Source organism: Oncorhynchus masou, unplaced genomic scaffold (assembly GCF_036934945.1).
Source record: "Oncorhynchus masou masou isolate Uvic2021 unplaced genomic scaffold, UVic_Omas_1.1 unplaced_scaffold_1211, whole genome shotgun sequence".
NCBI lineage: Eukaryota > Metazoa > Chordata > Actinopteri > Salmoniformes > Salmonidae > Oncorhynchus > Oncorhynchus masou.
Genome location: NW_027001900.1, coordinates 92584 through 120443, shown reverse-complemented (window position 1 = coordinate 120443; position 27860 = coordinate 92584). Strand labels below are relative to the sequence as shown.

The following is a 27860-nucleotide window of genomic DNA, read 5'->3' as shown; positions in this document are numbered from 1 at the left end:
AAACAAAGTATCTTTATACAATATATCCTGATTATTCCATATATAATATCTGTGTGGAGAAAGATTATTCTTATAAATTAAGGACCATGACAAGAAAACCTGGAACTCTGTACTGTTGGACTTCTTGAGAACGGCACTTATCTTCGTAGAGATTGTTTGCTGACAGTCCTGCTGTGCCCTGCTCTAAGATAACAACCTGCCAAGATAGGGGTTCTCTTTCTCTTTCTCTTTCATTCTCGCTCTCTCTGTCTTTCTTTTCTCTCACACACACACAGTAACATGACATTCACACCGCAGTAAATTTCTATTACCAGAAAGGTAAGGATCTTCTTTTAATAATTACAATATGTTCAATTTGTTTTGGAGTAACTTCTGAAGTAAATCTTTGTTGAACCGAATATTTAGATTCACCTTAAGGAGGAATGGAAACACTAGGATTTACAACACCAGCTAACTGTAAATCACCATATTGGCATTGTTGCATCACTGGCAGGAGAGAACATTTTGGAACTCCCAAAAATGGCTGAATTTGCCAAGTAGCTCAGAGTCTGAGAATTTGTTTATTACAGAGAATGAAATTATGTTAGTTAGGGAGCCAATAAACCTACTGAAGCCGTTTATGTTTGAGCCGACTGTTGCCCGAGATCAGAGTTAGTTTTCGTAGCAGTAACAACACAGATATGCCGCCTGAAACACCTCAGCTAGAGGGTATGCGTAGCAAAACTAACAGGTGTGAGTGGGGATGCTGCCAGATAGAGTAGGAGTGTGTGTGTGTTGTAGAGAGATGGTGGCGATACAGCACAAAATCCCAGCGGATGGTGGCTGTATTACATCCAGTCAGAGGTTCCGGTCAGTCTGTCTGGATGGTGGCTGTATTACATCCAGTCAGAGGTTCCGGTCAGTCTGTCTAGATGGTGGCTGTATTACATCCAGTCAGAGGTTCCGGTCAGTCTGTCTGGATGGTGGCTGTATTACATCCAGTCAGGTTCCAGTCAGTCTGTCTGGATGGTGGCTGTATTACATCCAGTCAGAGGTTCCGGTCAGTCTGTCTGGATGGTGGCTGTATTACATCATCCAGTCAGAGGTTCCGGTCAGTCTGTCTGGATGGTGGCTGTATTACATCCAGTCAGAGGTTCCGGTCAGTCTCTCTGGATGGTGGCTGTATTACATCCAGTCAGGTTCCAGTCAGTCTGTCTAGATGGTGTCTGTATTACATCCAGTCAGGTTCCGGTCAGTCTGTCTGGATGGTGGCTGTATTACATCCAGTCAGGTTCCAGTCAGTCTGTCTGGCGATGTATTTATTGGACGTGCCACTAGTCGTTATGAAGGACATCCTGGCAGAAGAGGTTTCTCGACCAGTCTGCAGCCGATATGCCAGTTAAATAATTGGTGACATTTTGCTTGATTATAAATTGTTTAAGGTTAATACAGTGCCTTGTGAAAGTATTCGGCCCCCTTGAACTTTGCGACCTTTTGCCACATTTCAGGCTTCAAACATAAAGATATAAAACTGTATTTTTTGTGAAGAATCAACAGCAAGTGGGACACAATCATGAAGTGGAACGACATTTATTGGATATTTCAAACTTTTTTAACAAATCAAAAACTGAAAAATTGGGCGTGCAAAATTATTCAGCCCCTTTACTTTCAGTGCAGCAAACTCTCTCCAGAAGTTCAGTGAGGATCTCTGAATGATCCAATGTTGACCTAAATGACTAATGATGATAAATACAATCCACCTGTGTGTAATCAAGTCTCCGTATAAATGCACCTGCACTGTGATAGTCTCAGAGGTCCGTTAAAAGCGCAGAGAGCATCATGAAAAACAAGGAACACACCAGGCAGGTCCGAGATACTGTTGTGAAGAAGTTTAAAGCCGGATTTGGATACAAAAAGATTTCCCAAGCTTTAAACATCCCAAGGAGCACTGTGCAAGCGATAATATTGAAATGGAAGGAGTATCAGACCACTTCAAATCTACCAAGACCTGGCCGTCCCTCTAAACTTTCAGCTCATACAAGGAGAAGACTGATCAGAGATGCAGCCAAGAGGCCCATGATCACTCTGGATGAACTGCAGAGATCTACAGCTGAGGTGGGAGACTCTGTCCATAGGACAACAATCAGTTGTATATTGCACAAATCTGGTCTTTATGGAAGAGTGGCAAGAGGAAAGCCATTTCTTAAAGATATCCATAAAAAGTGTAATTTAAAGTTTGCCTCAAGCCACCTGGGAGACACATCAAACATGTGGAAGAAGGTGCTCTGGTCAGATGAAACCAAAATGTAACTTTTTGGCAACAATGCAAAACGTTATGTTTGGCGTAAAAGCAACACAGCTCATCACCCTGAACACACCATCTCCACTGTCAAACATGGTGGTGGCAGCATCATGGTTTGGGCCTGCTTTTCTTCAGCAGGGACAGGGAAGATGGTTAAAATTGATGGGAAGATGGATGGAGCCAAATACAGGACCATTCTGGAAGAAAACCTGATGGAGTCTGCAAAAGACCTGAGACTGGGACGGAGATTTGTCTTCCAACAAGACAATGATCCAAAACATAAAGCAAAATCTACAATGGAATGGTTCAAAAATAAACATATCCAGGTGTTAGAATGGCCAAGTCAAAGTCCAGACCTGAATCCAATCGAGAATCTGTGTAAAGAACTGAAAACTGCTGTTCACAAATGCTCTCCATCCAACCTCACTGAGCTCGAGCTGTTTTGCAAGGAGGAATGGGAAAAAATTTCAGTCTCTCGATGTGCAAAACTGATAGAGACATACCCCAAGCGACTTACAGCTGTAATCGCAGCAAAAGGTGGCGCTACAAAGTATTAAATTAAGGGTGCTGAATAATTTTGCAAGCCCAATTTTTCCGTTTTTGATTTGTTAAAAAAGTTTGAAATATCCAATAAATGTCGTTCCACTTCATGATTGTGTCCCACTTGTTGATTCTTCACAAAAAAATACAGCTTTATATACTTATGTTTGAAGCCTGAAATGTGGCAAAAGGTCGCAAAGTTCAAGGGGGCCGAATACTTTCGCAAGGCACTGTATCTGTAGTGGGTAGGTGCTCAATATATATAATCAGTATCCTATAAAGATGTTTAATCATCAGCGCTGTTTGGCGCTATGGTAACACATTTACCTTTAGATTAGACGACCAGAGTTGGAATCGCAGACATCATGATTCATGAAATCTCTTTCTAACCAAATATGGGTGTGCTCATTATGTGATTTAGTTTCGATATCAGACTAACTTTTCTTATGATTTTTCCAGTTCACCCTATGGGCAAAAGGGAGAATTGGACGAGGTGTATGGAATCTCATCCCTGAGTGTGCCGTTTCTTCCATATGTAAAAATATTATTAGTTAGCTTGTCCGGTATAAACAACAGGTTCAAGCGTAACCAGATAAAATTACATTCAGTACGTACTAATCCCATGGCCCTGCCACTAGAGAGACTTCAACCAGCTTCCACTGCCATCTATTAGAAAGGAATGTAACTACGCTGGGCAGCTAGTTGGCAGAGTTAAAGTAGGCTTCAACCAGCTTCCACTGCCATCTATTGGAAAGGAATGGTGACTACGCTGGGCAACTAGTTGGCAGAGTTAAAGTAGACTTCAACCAGCTTCCACTGCCATCTATTAGAAAGGAATGGTGACTACGCTGGGCAACTAGTTGGCAGAGTTAAAGTAGACTTCAACCAGCTTCCACTGCCATCTATTAGAAAGGAATGGAAACTACGCTGGGCAACTAGTTGGCAGAGTTAAAGTAGACTTCAACCAGCTTCCACTGCCATCTATTAGAAAGGAATGTAACTACGCTGGGCAGCTAGTTGGCAGAGTTAAAGTAGACTTCAATAATATATGCCATTTAGCAGACACCTTTATCCAAAGCGAACAGGGTACATGGTAGTGGAAACAGATCAGAAACAGGATTGCAATTTTGATATCATGGATGGTCAGTCCATCTATAGCTCTGTCTATGAATTTGTGAGTGGTTACATTTCTCCAGCCCCATCCCTCAGATTTTTACCGAATAAGGAGCAGGGAGACACTTATTGTTCCTCCTGATGATTCCCACTTTAAGAAAATAAGATGCAGATTAAATACACATCAAAATATGTTACAGATACTATAAATGTCCCATCACTCAGACAGTTAGTGAATACACAGCATCCAGCACAGCAAACAATCATTCAAATGTATTTTACAAAAGCCCTTTTTACATCAAAAATAATAACCACAGTGGTTATAGAGGGTGCAACGGTTCAACACCTCAGGAGCAAATGTCAGTTGTCTTTTCAAAGCTGAGCATTCATAGGTTGAGAGAGTAGAAACAGCAGGATCGGGACAAAGTAGCACATCCATTGAAACGGATAAGAAAATCTGTGGGAAAACAATTCCACCCCGATTCCCTTTATGGATGGGTGTTTCTTTTGAATTGGCTGTTGAATGGCCTGCTCCTTCTCAGAACACCAGCCCGCTCCCCCAAAGTGATTGATAGTATATATTGGCTCGCTCTGTGATGATTGTGATTCTGAGCTCTCAGTTTACACACCGAGTTCTGGTCTTCAATGATCTCTCTCTCCGTCAACTCCATCTGTGGCGTATAGGGGACTCAGTATCAGTATACAGGACTTGGTTGTATACTGATGGTCGTGAGGGCAATCTAGCTGGGCCCTGAGTTCTTTAGTGATGGTCCCAGTGGACCTCTTCTCCCTCGCAGGAAGGGAACACTCTGGCACCCAGGGGTCCGTTTGGCCTGCTGTACTAACCGCTCTTTCCTGTTGGTAGATAACAATTAAGGCATCTATTAGGCTATAGTTAGTTGAAGTCGGAAGTTTACATACACCTTAGCCAAATACATTTAAGCTCAAGTTTTTCACAATTCCTGACATTTAATCCAAGTAAAAATTCCCTGTCTTAGGACAGTTAGGAACACCATTTCATTTTAAGAATGTGAAATGTCAGAATAATAGTAGAGAAGATTTTTATTAAAGCTTTCATTTATTTCATCACATTCCCAGTGGGTCAGAAGTTTACATACACTCAATTAGTATTTGGTAGACCATTTAAATTGTTTAACTTGGGTCAAACATTTTGGGTAGCCTTCCACAAGCTTCCCACAATAAGTTAGGTGAATTTTGGCCCATTCCTCCTGACAGAGCTGGTGTAATTGAGTCAGGTTTGTAGGCCTCCTTGCTCGCACACGCTTTTTCAGTTCTGCCCACACATTTTCTATAGGACTGAGGTCAGGGCTTTGTGATGACCACTCCAATACCTTGACTTTGTTGTCCTTATGCCATTTTGCCACAACTTTGGAAGTATGCTTGGGGTCATTGTCCATTTGGAAGACCCATTTGCAACCAAGCTTTAACTTCCTGACTGATGTCTTGAGATGTTGCTTCAATATATCCATATAATTTTCCTCCGTCATGATGCCATCTATTTTTTGAAGTGCACCAGTCCCTTCTGCAGAAAAGTACCCCCACAACTTGATGCTGCCACCCCCGTGCTTCACGGTTGGGATGGTGTTCTTCGGCTTGCAAGCATTCCCCTTTTTCCTCCAAACATAACGATGGTCATTATGGCCAAACAGTTCTATTTTTGTTTCATTAGACCAGAGGACATTTCTCAAAAAAGTACGATCTTTGTCCCCATGTGCAGTTGCAAACCGTAGTCTGGCTTTTTTTATGGCGGTTTTGTAGCAGTGGCTTCTTCCTTTCTGAGCGGCCTTTCAGGTTATGTCGATATCGGACTCGTTTTACTGTGGATATAGATACTTTTGTACCTGTTTCCTCCAGCATCTTCACAAGGTCCATTGCTGTTGTTCTGGGATTGATTTGCACTTTTCGCACAAAAGTACACTCATCTCTAGGAGACAGAACGCGTCTCCTTCCTGAGCGGTATGATAGTTGCGCGGTCCTATGGTGTTTATACTTGCGTAGTATTGTTTGTTCAGCTGAACGTGGTACAAAATTGCTCCCAAGAATGAACCAGACTTGTGGAGGTCTACAGTTTTTTTCTGAGGTCTTGGCTGATTTCTTTTGATTTTTCCCATGATGTCAAGCAAAGAGGCACTGAGTTTGAAGGTATGCCTTGAAATACATCCACAGGTACACCCCCAATTGACTCAAATGATGTTAATTAGCCTATCGGAAGCTTCTAAAGCCATGACATAATTGTCTGGAACTTTCCAAGCTGTTTTAAGGCACAGTCAACTTAATGTATGTAAACTTCTGACCCACTGGAATTGTGATACAGTGAATTAATAGTGAAATACTCTGTCTGTAAACTATTGTTGGAAAAATTACTTGTGTCATGCACAAAGTAGATATCCTAACCAACTTGCAAAAACTATAGTTCGTTAACAAGGCATTTGTGGAGTGGTTGAAAAACGAGTTTTAATGACTCCAACCTAAGTGTATGTAAACTTCTGACTTCAACTGTATATTCAAAAATCACTACATAAACTTGAAATAAACAATAGCCTTAGAGATTTGCATGTACCTCCTCTGCCTCCTGCAGTCTCCTCCAGGATGAAAACATGTTCAGGGATGAAGATGTCATTCTGTAAACAAACGTTTTGTTCAGACAACTGAACCCCAACTTCAGTTGGTTTCAACAAGCTACCTGTCTTGTATGCTTTGTCAACAGACAGACAGGCAGGCAGGCAGGCAGGCAGGCAGGCAGACAGACAGACAGAGAAACGTATTTTTCATCAAACATTAGCTATGTCAACTTCAGTCTAGCTAAATGAGGTGGAGCTAACAAAACATTACAACAACAAAAATCTGTCAACAAAAATTTATTACAGTAACCTTATCTGAGGTGGAAGCTATCTAACATTACCTAATAACAGGAGTACACAGAAACTGTTGCAACTTTAGTTGCAGTTGAGTTGCTTACTGACGTTATTTGCTGGGTGGTGTTACACAAAACACTTCAGATGCAATTAGGTAGTTACATTCAACTATATGTAACGGATGTGAAATGGCTAGCTAGTTAGCGGTGGTGCACGCTAATAGCGTTTCAATCGGTGACGTCACTCGTTTTGAGACCTTGAAGTAGTGGTTCCCCTTGCTCTGCAAGGGCCGTGGCAATTGTGGAGCGATGGGTAATGATGCTTCGTGGGTGTTAGTTGTTGATGTGTGCAGAGGCTCCCTGGTTCAAGTCCAGGTATGGGCGAGGTGACAGAGTAAAGTTATACTGTTACATTGATGCTGTTGACCCGGATCACTGGTTGCTGCGGAAAAGGAGGAGGTCAAAAGGGGGGTGAGTGTAACCGATGGGAAATGGCTAGCTAGTTAGCGGTGGTGCGCGCTAATAGCGTTTCAATCTGTGACGTCAGTTGCCGCATGGAAAGTGCCCTTCATTGCAAAGTCTGCCTCTCCGAAGTGCTGTCTGCACATCCTACAAGCTCAAGCTGGCATGTCCTTCCTCTTTGGGACATGAAGCCACTTCTTCAAAAGTTGTGGGTCCTTGGGCAGCCGATGGTAGTTTACCAAGGGATTCTTTTGGAGCCAATTCCTATAGCCTGGCGCTATACAGTTCATGTTTGAATGACTACTTGTTGTTGCCATCTTCGTTGTCCGCACCTGACCTCACTCTCTTCAATTCACTCTCCGCGTGAAAGCTCAATACCACACACAATTTGCTATGGCAATTTAAAATGGAGCTGACCATAGCTCAAATAAACCTTGTCGGCGATCAAAATACAAAAAATATAGATGTTTTTATGTTAAATTAACAATGTTTAGTGCTTAGATTTACTTCCTAAACTGTTTCCATTCCCCTTTAAATCAGATGCTACTGATATGGTGGAACAGAAGGTTAAGTGTTCTCGACAATTTATCAAACTCGAATAGATTTGCAATACATAAGAGTAAAATATATTTGTAACTGTTTTCTAGGTAACAGCTATTGTCTTTAATTTGGTCTGGTTTAGAACACATTTTCTGAAGAATACAACCATGTTTTCATGAGTTCACTCATGTTCCATAGATTGAGATTTGAGAGAAAGAGATGGGGAGCAATTGCTCCAAAGGGAGGAGAGAAGATGGGGACACTACCACTTTCTCCAAAGAGAGTTTGTCTCGTGGAAGAAAAAAGGGCTACACTGAAGGGAGGATAGCAGAGGGAAACAGTCTCATTGGTGGAGAAACTCCCTGTCAACAAAGGTGAGACCAATTTCCCTGAAATTGTTTGTCAGTTTTGCCTTGTGTTGTAGTACAAGGGTGAGGACACAGGGGCCAGTGTTACCTCTATTTATCTCTTTGTCTCTCCTAGTCTTCCTAGCCTACAATCCCCGTTCTCACCAGCATACAATCCCCAGTTTTCCCTCACAGCTGAGGGTGGAAGCAATCTATGTGCCCCAGTGATCAGCAATAATGAAGTAGGAGGAAGCATCAACATCACTCAGAACATCACTCAGAACGTCATTCAGAACAACGGTAAAAACACAACTCTTCCTCTTTCTTTACAAAGCTGTGAGGAAAAAATATCCACCAACACATTCAATTCATACTGTATTCAATCAAGTCACCTTCAGAACTGTAGGAGAATATCATATATTTTCCTTTTTTTTCAAATTCTAGATGACTCCTCCCAGGTTGCACAATGCAGTGATACACAAAAAAGGTAAGGTGTCAAACATTTTACTTTAGAGAGTGTGTGTGTGTTTAAAATAAAAGTTTTGTGGTTGAACCCCTCTCTCTTTCTGCAGTGAGTTGCATGGTGATCTATTCTACCTGTACCCAGTGTGCAGAGAGACCCAGAGCGTGTCGAGGAACACACACTGCCATCCACTACCACCACAATATGAAGATAAAGACAAAGAAGACAAAATACATCTTTAATTATAAGCACATATGCATTATTATGATGTATGACATAGGAGCTAATAGGTTATATTGCATTGTGTATTGTGCATATAATGCATTATGAAGAGGGTATTCATAGGAGATGTTACCATAGATACAGTATAAGTAAGTGTGGACTCAAAAGGAGTAGGATGAGGAATGGAATGAGTTGAATAAGATGACTACTGATAAAGGAGTATGATGAGGAATGGTGAATAATTAGTTGACTACTGACAAATTAAGAAAAAAACTATGAAAACCCCACAGCACCTCACTAGACATTATAGTGGTTTATTAGTAGACAGTCTCATGAAAACCCCACAGCACCTCACTAGACATTATAGTGGTTTATTAGTAGACAGTCTCATGAAAACCCCACAGCACCTCACTAGACCTTATAGTGTTTTATTAGTAGACAGTCTCATGAAAACCCCACAGCACCTCACTAGACCTTATAGTGGTTTATTAGTAGACAGTCTCAACCATATGAGTGAAAAGTGGATAAGACTTCTTCTTCATCTTATGACTCTGAAAATAACACCTCAAGACATTATGTTTTATTCTGACTCTGTCCTTACAGAACTCATACAGAGAGTTAAAGAGGAACATAAAGCCAGTCTGAAGAAGAAGTTTAGGTTTGTGTTTGTAGACAGTCTCAACCATATGAGGAAGAAACTCATCCCTGAACAGCATCTACACACAGCTCTATAAAGCCAGCTGGGAGAGAATGAAGGAAGAAAGTGAATAAAGAACATGAGGTTTGGCAGATTGAATATACATCCAGGAGAGAAACATCGTCGGACACTCCAATCAACTCTAATGACATATTCAAACCCTTAGCTGGACAAGAGAAAGAAGAGAAGAGACCCATTAAAACTGTGCTGACAAAGGGAATTGCTGGCATTGGGAAAACAGTGTCAGTGCAGAAGTTCGTCCTTGACTGGGTCGAAGGAAAAGCCAATCAGGATTTGGATTTCATCTTTGTCCTCCCTTTCAGAGAGCTGCATTCCATCAAAGATGATGAGTTAAGTCTTCATGGACTTATAAATGACTTCCACCCTGAACTTACAGAGATAAAAGATGCAAAGATATATGCTACCAGCAAAGTTCTGTTCATCTTTGATGGTCTGGATGAAAAGCGACATCCACTAAAGTTCAATACCAAGAGGGTGACTGATGTTACAAAGACAGGTAACAATGTAGATGTATTGGTGACAAACCTCATCGAGGAGAAGCTGCTTCCCAAAGCTCTGATCTGGATAACCTCTAGACCTGCAGCAGCCAATCAGATTCCCCGTAGATACATCAACCTGGTGACAGAAGTAAGAGGGTTCGATGAGCGACAGAAAGAGGAGTACTTCAAAAAGAGGGTCAAGAATGGGGAAGTTGCCAGAAGAATCATCACACACATTACAACATCGAGAACTTTCCAAATCATGTGCCACATACCAGTCTTCTGTTGGATTTCCGCTAAGGTTCTTGAGGAACTGTTGAGAGAAAATGTGAATGGAGAAATCCCTACAACTCTGACTGAGATGTACACTCACTACCTGCTCATTCAAATACAGCTGGCACAAAAGGATCCTGGCCATGAGAGGGACAAACAGAAGATCTGGGAATCAAATAAAGACTTCCTTCTGAAGCTGGGGAAGCTAGCGTTTGAACACCTGGAGAAACGCAATCTCATGTTCTATGAGGAAGACCTGAATGAATATGGCATTGACATCAGTGAAGTTGCAGTCTACTCTGCGTTGTGCACAGAAATCTTTAAAGAAGAGAAGGTGTACAAAAAGAAGGTGTATTGCTTCATGCATCTGACCATTCAGGAGTTTATTGCTGCCCTCTTTGTTTTCCACTGTTTCACAACCAAGAGCCTCAAGACGTCATCGAGCCTCAAGTCTTTCCTGATGGAAGGTTCAGAACCATATCTCAAAGCTATCTTGGAGAACGAGCCTGTAGACCTTCCCTTGGATGAGTTGATGGAGATTACCATGTACAATTCTGTGTCCAGAGAGAATGGAGAGATGGACATGTTCCTCCGCTTCCTTCTTGGAATGTCTATGGAATCCGTTCAGTGTCTCCTACAAGGCCTGCTGCCAAAGACAGAGAACAGTTCAGAGATTGTTAAAGAAATGAAGATAATACTTAAGGAGATGGATCTACTTGATGTCTCCCCTGAGAGGTGCCTCAATCTCTTCTCTTTGACTGAAGAAGTTAAAGACCATTCCCTACATGAAGACATTCAGAGATATCTGTCAGAAAAGGAAGCAGACAGAGAGCTCTCACCTGCTCATTGCTCAGTACTGGCCTATGTACTCCTGATGTCAGAGAAGGTGTTGGATGAGTTTGTCCTGAAGAAATATAAAACCTCCCAAAAGGGGTTTTTCAGACTTCTTCCAGCTGTGAGGAACTGCAGAAAGGCAATGTAAGAAAGATCGTCAAAATTCACACATACCAAGTAACAATAAATATACTGAATTGTTATTGTTTTCATTACCCATTACCTCTTTGACCCGAAATGCAATAAGAATGCTGTTGAGAAATCAGCATCGTATGTATTTGGATGGCTGTTAGTATGGAACATATACACTGGTGTAGCTGAGTTTCTCCGGACCCCCATAAAGTCGGCATTTGGGGAATGTTGAATGTTTGGGACTCTGGGGGCCTCAAGTTGAATGTTTGGCACTCTGGGGGCCTCGAGTTGAATGTTTGGCACTCTGGGGGCCTCACGTTGAATGTTTGGCACTATGGGGGCCTCAAGTTGAATGTTTGGCACTATGGTGGCCTCAAGTTGAAAGTTATGGCACTATGGGGGCCTCAAGTTGAATGTTTGGCATTCACCAGGGATGATAAAGAAAAATCTTAAAACAATTACTGTGTATTTACAATCCCTCTCTCCAAATGGATTACTCATTTACCTAGCACTTGTCAATTTATAAATTACAGTGCATGGAAAATGCTTTTATTTCTATCGGAAAAAAAGAAAGTAGATGCTTTTTCAAACACTGAACTTTTGGGGCGGCAGGTAGCCTAGTGGTTAGAGCGTTGGGCCAGTAACCGAAAGGTTGTTCGATCAAATCCTTGACCTGACAGGGTAAAAATATGTTGTTGTACCCCTGAACAAGGTAGTTCACCCACTGTTCCTAGGCTGTTATTGGAAATAAGAATTTGTTCTTAAACACTTCTTATGGCTGCAATCCCGTTAATGGGATCGATATGACAAGTGAAAGTGCAGGGCGCCAAATTCAAAACGACATAAATCTCATAATTACATGTATTTTATACCGTTTTAAATGTAATCTTGTTGTTAATCCCACCACAGTGTCCGATTTCAAATAGGCTTTACAGCAAAAGCACCACAAACAATTATGTTAGGTCACCACCAACTCACAGAAAAACACAGCCATTTTTCCAGCCAAAGAGAGGAATCACAAAAAGCACAAATAGAGATAAAATGAATCACTAACCTTTGATGATCTTCATCAGATGACACTCATAGGACTTCATGTTCCACAATAGATATATGTTTTGTTTGATAAAGTTCATATTTATATTTTTAAAAATCTCAGTATACATTGGCGCGTTACGTTCACTAGTTCCAAAAACATCCGGTGATATTGCAGAAAGCCACATCATTTTACAGAAATACTCATTATAAATGTCGATGAAAATACAATTGTTAGACGTGGAAATATAGATATACCTCTCCTTAATGCAACCTCTGTGTCCGATTTCAAAAAAGCTTTACGAAAAAAGCAAACCATGCAATAATCTGAGAAGGCACTCAGAAAACGAAAAAAAAAATCATCCGCCATGTTGGAGTCAAAAGAAATAACATTATAAATATTCCCTTACCTTTGATGGTCTTCGTCAGAATGCACTCCCAGGAATCCTAGTTCCACAATAAATGTTTGATTTGTTTGATAATGTCCATTATTTATGTCCAAGTAGCTACTTATTTGCGTTAGGTACACAAATCCAAACACTCATGCAGGTCCAGCATAACGTTGGACAAAAACTTCCAAAAGTTATATTACAGGTCGTAGAAACATTTCAAACTAAGTATAGAATCAATCTTTAGGATGTTTTTATCATAAATCTTCAATAACGTTCCAACCGGAGAATTCCTATGTCTGTAGAAAAGCCATGGAACGCAGGTCGCTATCATGTGAAATGCGCGTGACCAGGACCTGGCTCTCTGCCAGACCACTGACTCAAAGAGCTCCCATCCGGCCCCACATTCACAGTAGAACCCTCATTCTAGAGACGGTTGACATCTAGTGGAAGCCTTAGGAAGTGCATCATAACCAATATCCCACTGTGTATTCAATAGGGGCTGGGTTGAAAATTTACCAACCTCAGATTTCCCACTTCCTGTTTGGATTTCTTCTCAGATTTTTGCACGCCATATGAGGTATATTATACTCACAGACATCATTCAAACAGTTTTAGAAACTTCAGAGTGTTTTCTATCCAATACTACTAATAATATGCATATATTAGCAACTGGGACTGAGGAGCAGGCCATTTACTCTGGGCACGTCTGGGCACCTTTCATCCAAGCTACTCAATACTGCCCCTGAGGCCATAAGAAGTTTTAACTGACTTGCCTAGTTAAATAAAGGTTAAATAAAATACAAAAATTCCACCTTGAACCGTCAGGTTCGCTCGACCTTATTCATGGTTTCCTCACGCGTAAAGGTGGTGGAATTAAGTCAAGGGCAGAATACGCCATATTTGTAGACACACCTCCACCACACCTTCATTTATTCAAGCTCAAGAGAGTATCACATAAAAAGGGAATTCCATTCCATTTAAGCGAGCTTAACTCAGGTCAGAATCGGGGCCTGTGTACAAACAGAAATTATGGAGAACTGTGCAGATCCAAATCCTCACAGGAATAATTAGGGCAGCAGGTAGTCTAGCAGTTAAGTCCAATGGGCCAGGAACCATAAGGTTGCTGGTTCAAAGTTGACGAGGTGAAAAGCAAGGCCCTTAACCCTATTTGCTCTTGTAAGTCTGCTAAATGACTCAAATGGAGACTAAATTTAATTTTCCTCTGTTTCTGCAGAATTGAAGGCGTTTATCTGGATAGATGGTACTGTGCAGCGTTGGCCTCAGCTCTCCAGTTACCAAACTCACCATTGAGAGAACTGCACCTGATAGATTCAATCTTGATAGATTCAGATGTGGATGTGCTCTGTACTGGACTGTCTAGCCAAGACTGTAAACTGGAAGCACTGAGGTAATTGAAGAGATGTTTAATTTGATTTTTTAAAATAGAAAAATACATTTTATGTCAGCAAGTGCCGTTGAATGATGAGGTAACATTTTCTTTCTTGTATGTGTTAATATTTTCTTTGTCACTACAATGACCATTTAGGCAAACGTGCCTCAAATTGACTTATGCCGTGTTCACGTGCTAGTCGCAACTAGGAAACTCTGAAATCTTTGACTTGCTAACTGGTTGTAGTTTTACGCGTGCCGCGTTCAATTAGTTAGCAAGTTGGAAATGTAATAGTTTCCTTCTTCTGACTAGCACGTGAATGCGGAATTAATCGAGCATCTGATGCAATTATGCAAGATTTTATTGTGTTCAAGATTACATATTACTGCAAACCATGTGCTAATGCCACACCGAAACAAACTTTCTCATTAGTCGTCGCACCAGTCTGGCATCGATACCAGTTATGTTATGTGCATCTGTCCACAAGATCTAATAGCATGTCTCACAAAACAATCTGCCGCAATGTGTTGATGTAACAAGCTGCCTTAAAATGCATTATATCTGCAATTTCAGTCTTTGCGGGAATGGACTCGTAAAAAAGGGCCGTGATAATTTGGTCTCCTCTATAAAAACAGTTCTCAGCTGCAACCTGAGAGAGCTGGGCTTGAGTAACTTCACACTGCGGGATTCTGTAGTTGAGGTACTCTCTACTGGACTAGGGAGTCAACACTGTAAACTGGAGATACTGAGGTCAGTAGTTTTTCTGTTAGTACATCGATTTGGACTGTGAATTCAAAGTCATTCATTTCTTTGTCAGGGGTTGTTTGATTTACTAAATAAATGCAGGTGTTTTGATTTAGCATGTTGGTATCTTTGAATTCCAAACAAAATGCATGTTATAATAAAATGAAATAAATCTTGTGTACAGGCTGAATCGAAATACACTAACAGACGACTTCTGTGAAGTACTAGTCTCAGCTATCAGCTCAAATTCCTCTAATCTGAAAGAGCTGGACATTGTTCACTGTGACCTGATGGATTTAAGAGTGGAGCTGCTCTCCACTGGACTCAAAAGTCCACACTGTAAACTGGAGAAATTGAGGTCAGTATGTTTCTTGTTCTCAGGTTTGTATTTCCTGAAGGATATAGCCTGATTATTTTCACTGATCTCCACAATCAACTCCACACTTTCAATGTTAAAGAAATATTATGGAGTATTTCTAAATCATCCCATGGATATTGTGGACAGGCAGTGACCAGGGGGAGGTTTAACCAAATTCCAAGACTCTAAGTACATATTCCTTGGAGCAAGGTCAACATAACAGGTTAACAGGGATGTCATTAAGAGGCCAATGTTGATTTTAAGACAGCTACAGAGTTCAACAGCTGATATAGGAGAAAACGGTGCATGGATCAAAAACAGATCTGGGACACAGGCTAAAAGGTTTGGGCCAAATCCAACTAAACAAGTCGCTGAGTAAAACAGTTTCAATCGTGATGGTGGCTGGCAGGGACTGGGGAGGTTCTGTCTTCATATGTTTCTTTGAAATGTTTCATTTAGGCTCTATCAATGTAATCTCAATAACGAAAGTTGTGAAGCACTGGCGTCAGCTCTTCAGACCATCCCCTCACACCTGAGAGAGCTGGATCTGAGTAACAATGACCTGAAGGATTCAGGAGTAAAGCTGCTGTCTACTGCACTGGGGAATCCCCACTGTAAACTGGAGACTCTGAGGTTGGTAGGCTACTCTCTTTTCTATGTTTTGTTATTATATTGATTAAATAATAACATTTGAAAATAACAACTCATTTGTATATACATATGAGCTTAATTTAATAAATTAGCACGTCATTTCTCTCTATCCAACCAACTCTTTCTAAGGTATCGGCCCAAAGATAATTTTTAACTGCCCCATCACAATCTCCCGTCAACTTTTACTATGGCTTATACCCAAAGACATGCGACAATAGGCTACTTATTTATGATTGGTGTTTATCTAGGGCTCTATTCAAACTGAAGCCTTACAGATTCCTTGAAAGAAATGTGAAGGTCATTTCCAATTCCGCTGACATGCAGCGTTTAACGTGAATGCATTATCCGCTCAAGCGGGAACATAGCCTTGACATTTCAACCCTGCTGTAAACATGTTTAGTAGCCTATGGTCGGGTAAAACTTTGGCCTTTTATAAACGCATTTCATGCAATTCTACGTCATTTTACATGACTGGAGACTTTGGCAAAAACGTTTTATTTTATACCGCACAAATGATGGAAATGGCTACTTTGACACTGACAAACTGACCGAGGTAAAGTTGGCTTTACATTCACACATTCGGGCATTCAACAGACATTCACCAAAAGCCATTTAAAAATGTAAAAATCAATAACTAATTCACCGTTTTCCACAGAAACATCAAACTAGATATGATTTATTCTATAAATGTCTAGCATATGTAACGGATGTGAAACGGTTAGCTTAGTTCGCGGTGCGCGCTTTTTTGAGTTTCTACTACAGGATGTACATTTCTGTTTGAAAAAACTAGCCTTAGCTTTCCTAACTGCGAATGTATATTTGTTCCTAACTTCCCTGACAAGTTGCATATCACGGGGGCTATTCGATGCTAAAGCAGTTGGAGGCCACAGGATGTTTTTGTGCTGGTCAAGGGCAGACAGGTCTGGAGTGAACCAAAGACTATATCTGTTCCTGGGTCTACATTTTTTGATTGGAGCATGCTTGTTTAAGATGGTGAGGAAGGCACTTTTAAATAACCAGGCATCCTCTACTGATGGGATGAGGTCAATGTCCTTCCAGGATACCCCGGCTAGGTCAGTTATAAAGGCCTGCTTGCAGAAGTGTTTAGGGAACGTTTGACAGTGATGAGGGGTGGTCGTTTGATCGCAGACCCATTACGGATGCAGGCAATGAGGCAGTGATTGCTGAGATCTTGATTGAAAGAAGCAGAGGTGTATTTGGAGGGCGAGGTAGTTAGGATGACATCTATGAGGGTGCCTGTGTTTACGGATTTGGGGTTGTACCTGGTAGGTTCATTAATAATTTGTGTGAGATTGAGGGCATCAAGCTTACATTGTAGGATGGCCGGGGTGTTAAGCATGTCCCAGTTTCGGTCACCTAGTAGCACAAGCTCAGAAGATAGGTGGGGGGGGGCAATCAATTCACCTATAGTGTTGAGGGCACAGCTGGGGGCAGAGGGTGGTCTATAGCAAGCAACAACGGTGAGAGACGTGTTTCTGAAAAGGTGAATTTTTTGAAGTAAGTAGAAGCTCGAATTGTTTGGGTACAGACCTGGATAGTAAGACAGAACGCTGCAGGCTATCTTTGCAGTAGATTGCAACACCGCCCGCTTTGGCAGTTCTATCTTGGCGGAAAATGTTGTAGTTAGGGATGCAGATTTCAGGGTTTTTGGTGGTTTTCCTAAGCCAGGATTCAGACACGGCTAAGACATCCGGGTTGGCAGAGTGTGCTAAAGCAGTGAGAAAAACAAATTTAGGGAGTAGGCTTCTAATGTTAACATGCATGAAACCAAGGCTTTTACGGTTACAGAAGTCAACACATGAGAGCACCTGGGGAGTGGGAGTGGAGCTAGGAACTGCAGGACCTGGATTAACCTCTACATCACCAGAGGAACAGAAGAGAAGTAGGATAAGGGTACGGCTAAAGGCTATAGGAACTGGCCATCAAGCACGTTCGGAACAGAGAGTAAAAGGAGCATGTTTCTGGGCATGATAGCATAGATTCAAGACATAGTGTACAGACAAAGGTAAGGTAGGATGTGAACACATTGGAGGTAATGATGAGAGAGATTTTGTCTCTGGAGACGTTTAAACCAGGTGATATCGTCGTCGCATATGTAGGAGGTGGAACAACATGGTTGGTTAAGGCATATTGAGCAGGGCTAGAGGCTCTACAGTAAAATAAGACAGTAATCACTAACTAGGACAGTAATGGACGAGGCACATTGATATTAGAGAGAGGCATGCGTAGCCAAGTGATCATATGGGTCCAGTGAGTGGTTGGGCTGGCTGGGGACACGGCGATTCAGACAGTTAGCAGTCCGGGGCTAACATGCTAGCAGTTGGTAGGCCGAGGCTAACAAGCTAGCAGTTAGCAGACTGGGGGCTAGCAAGCTAGCAGTTAGCAGACCGGGGTTAGCAAGCAAGCATGTTGACGTTGAGACTGGTGTTTTAAGGGTACAATTTAATGAAGCTGACAGTTAAGGACTTGTGAGGCATCTGTTTCTCAAACTAGACACTCTAATGTACTTGTCCTCTTGCTCAGTTGTGCACGGGGCCTCCCACTCCTCTATCTATTCTGGTTAGAGCCAGTTTGCGCTGTTCTATGAAGTGAGTAGTACACAGCGTTGTACGAGATCTTCAGTTTCTTGGCAATTTCATGCATGGAATAGCCATCATTTCTCGGAACAAGAATAGACTGATGAGTTTCAGAAGGAAGTTATTTGTTTCTGGCCATTTTGAGCCTGTAATCGAACCCACAAATGCTGATGCTCCAGATACTCAACTGATCTAAAGGCCAGTTTTATTGCTTCTTTATTCAGGACAACAGCTTTCAGCTGTGTTAACATAATTACAAAAGGTTTTCTGATGATCAATTAACCTTTTAAAATTATAAACTTGGATTAGCTATTTTTTATTTTATTTTACCTTTATTTTACTAGGCAAGTCAGTTAAGAACAAATTCTTATTTTCAATGACGGCCTAGGAACAGTGGGTTAACTGCCTGTTCAGGGGCAGAACGACAGATTTGCAGCAGCTAACACAACGTGCCATTGGAACACAGGAGTGATGGTTGCTGATAATGGGCATCTGTACGCCTATGTAGATATTCCATAAGAAATCTGCCGTTTCCAGCTACAATATTCATATACAACATTAACAATGTACATTGTATTTCTTATCAATTTGATGTTATTTTCATGGACAATTTAAAATAAAATCTTCCAAAAACAAGGAAATGTCTAATTGACCCAAACTTTTGAACGGTAGTGTATGGTATGGTTCACTCTTAGTTTTCCTTATCTCCACTGTGAATGTCCATGTTGATCCTCTTGGTTGTCTTGGTCCTCTTGATCATCCACCTGTCTTCTTTGTTAGTCAGGCCTGACCCCTTCATCCCGTGTTTTTTCCTGTAATCTAATTTAATATGACTGAAAATGCATAATTTTATGCCAGGCCCCTTCTGACTGGGTATAACAGACTAATTAGAACTTTGACCACATGCCCTCTATCAAATCAAAACTGGAATTTTTCCACATAACAAAACTTGTAAAAGTATACTACACATTTCTAGAACAAATCATATCTAGTTTGATGATTCTGTGACAAACGGTGAATTAATTATTAATTTTTACATTTTTAAATGGCTTTTTGCGAACGTCTGTTGATTGTCCGAATATAAAACCAACTTTATCTCCGTGACAAACGGTGAATTAGTTATTGGTTTTTACATTTTTAAATGGCTTTTTGCGAACGTCTGTTGATTGTTCGAATATAAAACCAACTTTACCTCCGTGACGAGCTGACAATCTGATGTAAATAAAAACGACCTTGTCTTGAGTCCATCAACAGCCGAGGTGTGAGACACGTATTGTAGGCTACAATATGAGGAGGAAATTATAGACCTAAAAATAAATTCTAGTTTCACCCATCACTCGCTGGTGATGGCGATTTGCTCGTGCCAAATATATATATATATATATATCTCATCCATATATTTATATGTACATATTCTTATTCCTTCCTTTACATTTATGTGTACAAGGTATACCTTGTGAATTTGTTAGATATTACTGCACGGTCAGAACTAGAAGCACAAGCATTTCGCTACACTCGCATTAACATCTGCTAACCATGTGTATGTGACAAATAAAATTTGATTTGATATATTTCACGAGGCAAGTCAATTAAGAACAAATTCTTATTTTCAAAGACAGCCTTCCCGGCCTAACCCTCCCCTAACCTGGACGATTCTGGGCCATTTATGCGCCACCCTATGGGACTGCCGATCACAGCCAGTTGTGATACACACCGGGATCGAACCTGGGTCTGTAGTGACGCCTCTAGCACTGAGATGATAAGCATTTAGTTACACCCGCAATAACATCTGCTAAAAACATGTATGTGACCATACAATTTGATTTGATGCAGTGCCTTAGACTGCTGTGCCACTCAGGACGTCTAGAGTATTCTCTTTTCAGCAGGAGCCATTTGCTTTCCAACCTGTTTTCTCTCTTTTGTGTTTGAAATATCGCGAAAGGCCTGTTTTGTCTGCATTCTGTTTTTTCACTGGCAGATTTCCTGCGCGTTCCTGACTGTAGGCTATTCCTTGTTATTTGGCTACAATCCACAGCTAGGCTTATGTCGTGGTAATTTCCTGTATTACTAAATGAGGAGAGTTTACAAACCACACACAAATCAGTTATATTTAAACTTAATCTTTAATCAAATGAGCTTCACCATTTCCCTTTGACTCTCAGATCAATTCAGTGTCTATAAATGAATTCTGAGAGTGCCTATAAGAGAATACAAAGATCTTTTATAGCCAAGATACACCCCTCTCAACTTACATGACGAACCACAGATCTCAGAAACTTCACAAAGGGCCTTTTACTTGAGAGAGGAGTATCCCATAGCCAGATAGCATTAGCTATAAATTATTGTTCAGTTTGCTCTCTAAAATTAGGTTCTAATCTCGTTCTTGGTACTTCATAGTACCAAAACATTACCTCATCCAATGGCATATATCAATTGTCAATTCTACATACTCCAATCTCAAATACACCCCACCCCTGGACAAGCTCGCTGAGGGGAGTGACTTCTAGGTCGTATACTATCTCAAGATTAGTGCAACATCAGAGGGGTAATACAATGGTTTCAGACACTGCCATACTCCTCCCCCCAATGGGAAAAGGAGGGAGTGACTGGAGTACAGACATTGTGGAGCCCTTCACATGGTTTAACAGATACATTCACATATGAAGATGTTCAAAAATGTTCACATATGAAGACAATGTTCCATTCTGATATTCTGCCTATTACCAGACATGTAAAGGACAAGCCTGACCTCTCCCCTCTCTGGGCCCCAAGTGACTTTTCCCTAGAGAAGAAAGGAAAATGCAACTGCCGACAAGTATCTCACATAAGCATATTATGATGTAACAATAAAACATCTTATTTATCTATGTTACCCAACTAATTCTGATTCAGCTACGACACTATATATATATATATTTTTCTACTATTGATCCTCCGTTGCTAAATTATAGGCCTTCTCATGGTGTAGTAGACTATTCTGAATTATTTAATTTCTTTCTGAACAGTCAAATGTATTTCAATTTATCAGGGGTGCTGCAGTTCGTTCAGAACCCTTCGTGCAGCTATGATTTTATAAGGAAATAAACAAAGTGCAACGCTGGAGAGATGAGTTGCAGGCTCATGTCTATCAGAGCAGAGAGAGGGAGCGAGAGCAGAGAGAGGGAGAGAGAACATAGAAAGTAAATCTCGTTCTAATTCTGTGAGAGATACTGGCGCTCTTCTCACACAGCCACGACCATGCGTTGGTCTCAAACATAGGTTACAATGTTGCGCAAACCATAAACCCAGGCCGTGCCAACCCAAATGAACTCTTACAGTATTAGGCCCGGGCTGAAAATCGACTTTTTCACATTACATTATTTTTGCTGGGTGGGGGGGTGGGGGGCAGGAGAAGTAACGAAGAGGCAACTCGAAAGAACTTGGATCGCTTTTATTATAATTTTTACATTGCAAAAAGTTTCAATAATTTTTCAGGAGAGGTATCGGATCCGGTCCAACAACAGTCTAAAACGGAGAAGATTAAACACAAGGCGGAAATGTTTTGTACCAAAAATTGCACCCAACAGTTGTGAACGTCAATATACATCGCTCTAGAATTAACCAATGCATATGTAGTTGACAATAGGAGAACGATAACAAATTGCACAATTGATTTAGATTTTTCGTGTCAGCTTTCTTTTCTGACTGACGAGTTTGTTTAGGCTACATGATCATCTGATCAAACATCAACAAGGCTCTATCCTACCAAGGGGAACACTTAACGTTACTGTAAGTAGACCGTTTTCTCTTGGCGTGTAGTTTCCGTGTCAGTATGTTTAATCCCCATACTGTAAGTAGACCGTTTTCTCTTGGCGTGTAGTTTCCATGTCAGTATGTTTAATCCCCATACTGTAAGTAGACCGCGTTCTCTTGGCGTGTAGTTTCCGTGTCAGTATGTTTAATCCCCATACTGTAAGTAGACCGTTTTCTCTAGGCTTGTAGTTTCCGTGTCAGTATGTTTAATCCCCATACTGTAAGTAGACCGTTTTCTCTTGGCGTGTAGTTTCCGTGTCAGTATGTTTAATCCCCATACTGTAAGTAGACCGTGTTCTCTTGGCGTGTAGTTTCCGTGTCAGTACGTTTAATCCCCATACTGTAAGTAGACCGTTTTCTCTTGGCGTGTAGTTTCCGTGTCAGTATGTTTAATCCCCATACTGTAAGTAGACCGTGTTCTCTTGGCGTGTAGTTTCCGTGTCAGTATGTTTAATCCCCATACTGTAAGTAGACCGTTTTCTCTTGGCGTGTAGTTTCCATGTCAGTATGTTTAATCCCCATACTGTAAGTAGACCGTGTTCTCTTGGCGTGTAGTTTCCGTGTCAGTATGTTTAATCCCCATACTGTAAGTAGACCGTTTTCTCTTGGCGTGTAGTTTCCGTGTCAGCATGTTTAATCCCCATACTGTAAGTAGACCGTTTTCTCTTGGCGTGTAGTTTCCGTGTCAGTATGTTTAATCCCCATACTGTAAGTAGACCGTGTTCTCTTGGCGTGTAGTTTCCGTGTCAGTATGTTTAATCCCCATACTGTAAGTAGACCGTTTTCTCTTGGCGTGTAGTTTCCATGTCAGTATGTTTAATCCCCATACTGTAAGTAGACCGTGTTCTCTTGGCGTGTAGTTTCCGTGTCAGTATGTTTAATCCCCATACTGTAAGTAGACCGTTTTCTCTTGGCGTGTAGTTTCCGTGTCAGCATGTTTAATCCCCATACTGTAAGTAGACCGTTTTCTCTTGGCGTGTAGTTTCCGTGTCAGTATGTTTAATCCCCATACTGTAAGTAGACCGTTTTCTCTAGGCGTGTAGTTTCCGTGTCAGTACGTTTAATCCCCATACTGTAAGTAGACCGTGTTCTCTTGGCGTGTAGTTTCCGTGTCAGTATGTTTAATCCCCATACTGTAAGTAGACCGTGTTCTCTTGGCGTGTAGTTTCCGTGTCAGTATGTTTAATCCCCATACTGTAAGTAGACCGTTTTCTCTTGGCGTGTAGTTTCCGTGTCAGTATGTTTAATCCCCATACTGTAAGAAGACCGTGTTCTCTTGGCGTGTAGTTTCCGTGTCAGTACGTTTAATCCCCATACTGTAAGTAGACCGTGTTCTCTTGGCGTGTAGTTTCCGTGTCAGTATGTTTAATCCCCATACTGTAAGTAGACCGTGTTCTCTTGGCGTGTAGTTTCCGTGTCAGTATGTTTAATCCCCATACTGTAAGTAGACCGTTTTCTCTTGGCGTGTAGTTTCCGTGTCAGTATGTTTAATCCCCATACTGTAAGAAGACCGTGTTCTCTTGGCGTGTAGTTTCCGTGTCAGTACGTTTAATCCCCATACTGTAAGTAGACCGTGTTCTCTTGGCGTGTAGTTTCCGTGTCAGTATGTTTAATCCCCATACTGTAAGTAGACCGTGTTCTCTTGGCGTGTAGTTTCCGTGTCAGTATGTTTAATCCCCATACTGTAAGTAGACCGTGTTCTCTTGACGTGTAGTTTCCGTGTCAGTATGTTTAATCCCCATACTGTAAGAAGACCGTGTTCTCTTGGCGTGTAGTTTCCGTGTCAGTACGTTTAATCCCCATACTGTAAGTAGACCGTGTTCTCTTGGCGTGTAGTTTCCGTGTCAGTATGTTTAATCCCCATACTGTAAGTAGACCGTGTTCTCTTGATGTGTAGTTTCCGTGTCAGTATGTTTAATCCCCATACTGTAAGTAGACCGTTTTCTCTTGGCGTGTAGTTTCCGTGTCAGTACGTTTAATCCCCATACTGTAAGTAGACCGTGTTCTCTTGGCGTGTAGTTTCCGTGTCAGTACGTTTAATCCCCATACTGTAAGTAGACCGTTTTCTCTTGGCGTGTAGTTTCCGTGTCAGTACGTTTAATCCCCATACTGTAAGTAGACCGTGTTCTCTTGGCGTGTAGTTTCCGTGTCAGTACGTTTAATCCCCATACTGTAAGTAGACCGTTTTCTCTTGGCGTGTAGTTTCCGTGTCAGTACGTTTAATCCCCATACTGTAAGTAGACCGTTTTCTCTTGGCGTGTAGTTTCCGTGTCAGTACGTTTAATCCCCATACTGTAAGTAGACCGTGTTCTCTTGGCGTGTAGTTTCCGTGTCAGTATGTTTAATCCCCATACTGTAAGTAGACCGTTTTCTCTTGGCGTGTAGTTTCCATGTCAGTATGTTTAATCCCCATACTGTAAGTAGACCGTGTTCTCTTGGCGTGTAGTTTCCGTGTCAGTATGTTTAATCCCCATACTGTAAGTAGACCGTTTTCTCTTGGCGTGTAGTTTCCGTGTCAGCATGTTTAATCCCCATACTGTAAGTAGACCGTTTTCTCTTGGCGTGTAGTTTCCGTGTCAGTATGTTTAATCCCCATACTGTAAGTAGACCGTGTTCTCTTGGCGTGTAGTTTCCGTGTCAGTATGTTTAATCCCCATACTGTAAGTAGACCGTTTTCTCTTGGCGTGTAGTTTCCGTGTCAGCATGTTTAATCCCCATACTGTAAGTAGACCGTTTTCTCTTGGCGTGTAGTTTCCGTGTCAGTATGTTTAATCCCCATACTGTAAGTAGACCGTTTTCTCTAGGCGTGTAGTTTCCGTGTCAGTACGTTTAATCCCCATACTGTAAGTAGACCGTGTTCTCTTGGCGTGTAGTTTCCGTGTCAGTATGTTTAATCCCCATACTGTAAGTAGACCGTGTTCTCTTGGCGTGTAGTTTCCGTGCCAGTATGTTTAATCCCCATACTGTAAGTAGACCGTTTTCTCTTGGCGTGTAGTTTCCGTGTCAGTATGTTTAATCCCCATACTGTAAGAAGACCGTGTTCTCTTGGCGTGTAGTTTCCGTGTCAGTACGTTTAATCCCCATACTGTAAGTAGACCGTGTTCTCTTGGCGTGTAGTTTTCGTGTCAGTATGTTTAATCCCCATACTGTAAGTAGACCGTGTTCTCTTGGCGTGTAGTTTCCGTGTCAGTATGTTTAATCCCCATACTGTAAGTAGACCGTGTTCTCTTGACGTGTAGTTTCCGTGTCAGTATGTTTAATCCCCATACTGTAAGTAGACCGTGTTCTCTTGGCGTGTAGTTTCCGTGTCAGTACGTTTAATCCCCATACTGTAAGTAGACCGTGTTCTCTTGGCGTGTAGTTTCCGTGTCAGTACGTTTAATCCCCATACTGTAAGTAGACCGTGTTCTCTTGGCGTGTAGTTTCCGTGTCAGTATGTTTAATCCCCATACTGTAAGTAGACCGTGTTCTCTTGGCGTGTAGTTTCCGTGTCAGTATGTTTAATCCCCATACTGTAAGTAGACCGTGTTCTCTTGGCGTGTAGTTTCCGTGTCAGCATGTTTAATCCCCATACTGTAAGTAGAACGTTTTCTCTTGGCGTGTAGTTTCCGTGTCAGTATGTTTAATCCCCATACTGTAAGTAGACCGTGTTCTCTTGGCGTGTAGTTTCCGTGTCAGTATGTTTAATCCCCATACTGTAAGTAGACCGTGTTCTCTTGGCGTGTAGTTTCCGTATCAGTATGTTTAATCCCCATACTGTAAGTAGACCGTGTTCTCTTGGCGTGTAGTTTCCGTGTCAGTACGTTTAATCCCCATCGCTATATCAACTTTGATGAATAAACACGTGGGTCCAAACGTTTTGTTCCATGTCTACAATTTCCAACGATACCCTCCATCCTTTTGAGACATCGTTTCACACTTTTCCCCGGTAGTAAAGTACAGGAGAAAAGGTGCTTTGCAAAAGTAATCTTATGAATATTGTCTATTTCTATTTCGAAAGCAATCCTATGGCAGATAGCTGTATCATAAAGTTGGCGTGTCTTGAACCTTGTAATTTGGTCTCATGTCTGAATCTGCTGTGAGTAATAAAAGCACGATTTATGCGCCAAGGATCGTCATTACCTCTTTGCAGGCTGCCATTCTGTAGAGTCACAAAGGAAGGCTGTGATTCTCTGGCTTCAGCACTAACGTCAAACCCCTCCCACCTGAGAGAGCTGGACCTGAGCTACAATTACCCAGGAGACTCAGGAGGGAAGATGCTTTCTGCTACTATGGAAGATCCAACCTGTAGACTGAACATCAAGTAAGTGCAGTTGATGAAAATAATGCAAGATACTCTAGTAAGACCTTTGAGTATATTCACACTCTGTTCTCCTGCCTCTCGCACAGTATTGACCAGAACGATGAGTGCTGGGTGAAACTGGAGCTGCTGAAGAAGTGTAAGAATACATTATACTTGACATGGTACATAATAAGGTATTATATGACACATAGTTTTAAACTAGTTTGACAGCCCTGGTAACAGTACACTCCTGGTTTAATCCAGCTGATCCTCTCCTCTTACCTCTTGTCTACAGATGCCTGTGATCTCACACTGGACCCAAACACAGCAAACAATCACCTCTCTCTGTCTGAAGGAAACAGAGTGGTGAGATATGAGATTAAGAAACAGCCATATCCTGATCACCCAGAGAGATTTTATGACGCTTTTCAGGTTCTTTGTAGAGAGGGTCTGACTGAGCGCCATTACTGGGAAACGGAGTCAAGTAATGATGTTGCTCTCGGAGTGACGTACAAAGGAATCAAAAGAAAAGGCAGCATCTCCAACGACGTTGCCATTGGACACAATGACAAGTCCTGGTGTATGGAGTACAAAACACATTTTCGTCATAATGGCGCAGATATTACATTCCCCCCTTTAGGAACCACTCTAGGCACAGAATAGGAATGTATCTGGATTGGCCGGCCGGCACTCTGTCCTTCTACACGGTCTACTCTGAAACATTGACCCATATGTACACATTCCACACCACATTCACTGAGCCCCTCTATCCAGCTTTTGGACTAGATAGTTGTAACCCTTGCTCAGTGTCCTTGTGCCAGGTAGAGTAGCCTTCTCGGGTCCTGGAGGAACACCTGGGTCTCCATGACAACAGTCACACACACGCACCCTTTGGTTCTAACACAACCGTGTGACTTGATGCGGTTGACAGTGGTCATGACTTCAGATATGGACATTAATACATCAGATGATTATATTATATTCCTGTGACTATACATTCATGTTCTGTAATGTTAGTACAGTTATGTAAAATGCTTTTGACTTTGAATAGGATACAATTTATTGTTAAGTGTGATCAAATACTTTGTAAATATTAGTTTGTTAAATATGTGTTGCTTCAAACAGGAACCACTAGCGTCACTAGCGCTAAAGAACACTGTTCACCACCACATATACTTTGAACTCGCGCAAAGTGGGAGATGCTGTTGAGAAACACTGGCATGTTTTACAATGGGTCCCAGCTTTGCCAGCTGAAGTTAAGAACCCACAGATTTGATTTGACTTTTGTATATAGCAGAGGTCGCAATTTACGCACAAGTAGGCCATGCCAACTGTCAGCCACA

At 41.5% G+C, this 27860-nt stretch overlaps 1 pseudogene; it reads left to right on the top strand.

Annotated features, from left to right (window-relative positions):
- The first annotated feature begins 258 nt into the window (after positions 1–258).
- On the top strand, positions 259–27565 carry LOC135529929 (NACHT, LRR and PYD domains-containing protein 12-like; annotated as a pseudogene).
- The last annotated feature ends 295 nt before the right edge of the window (positions 27566–27860 follow it).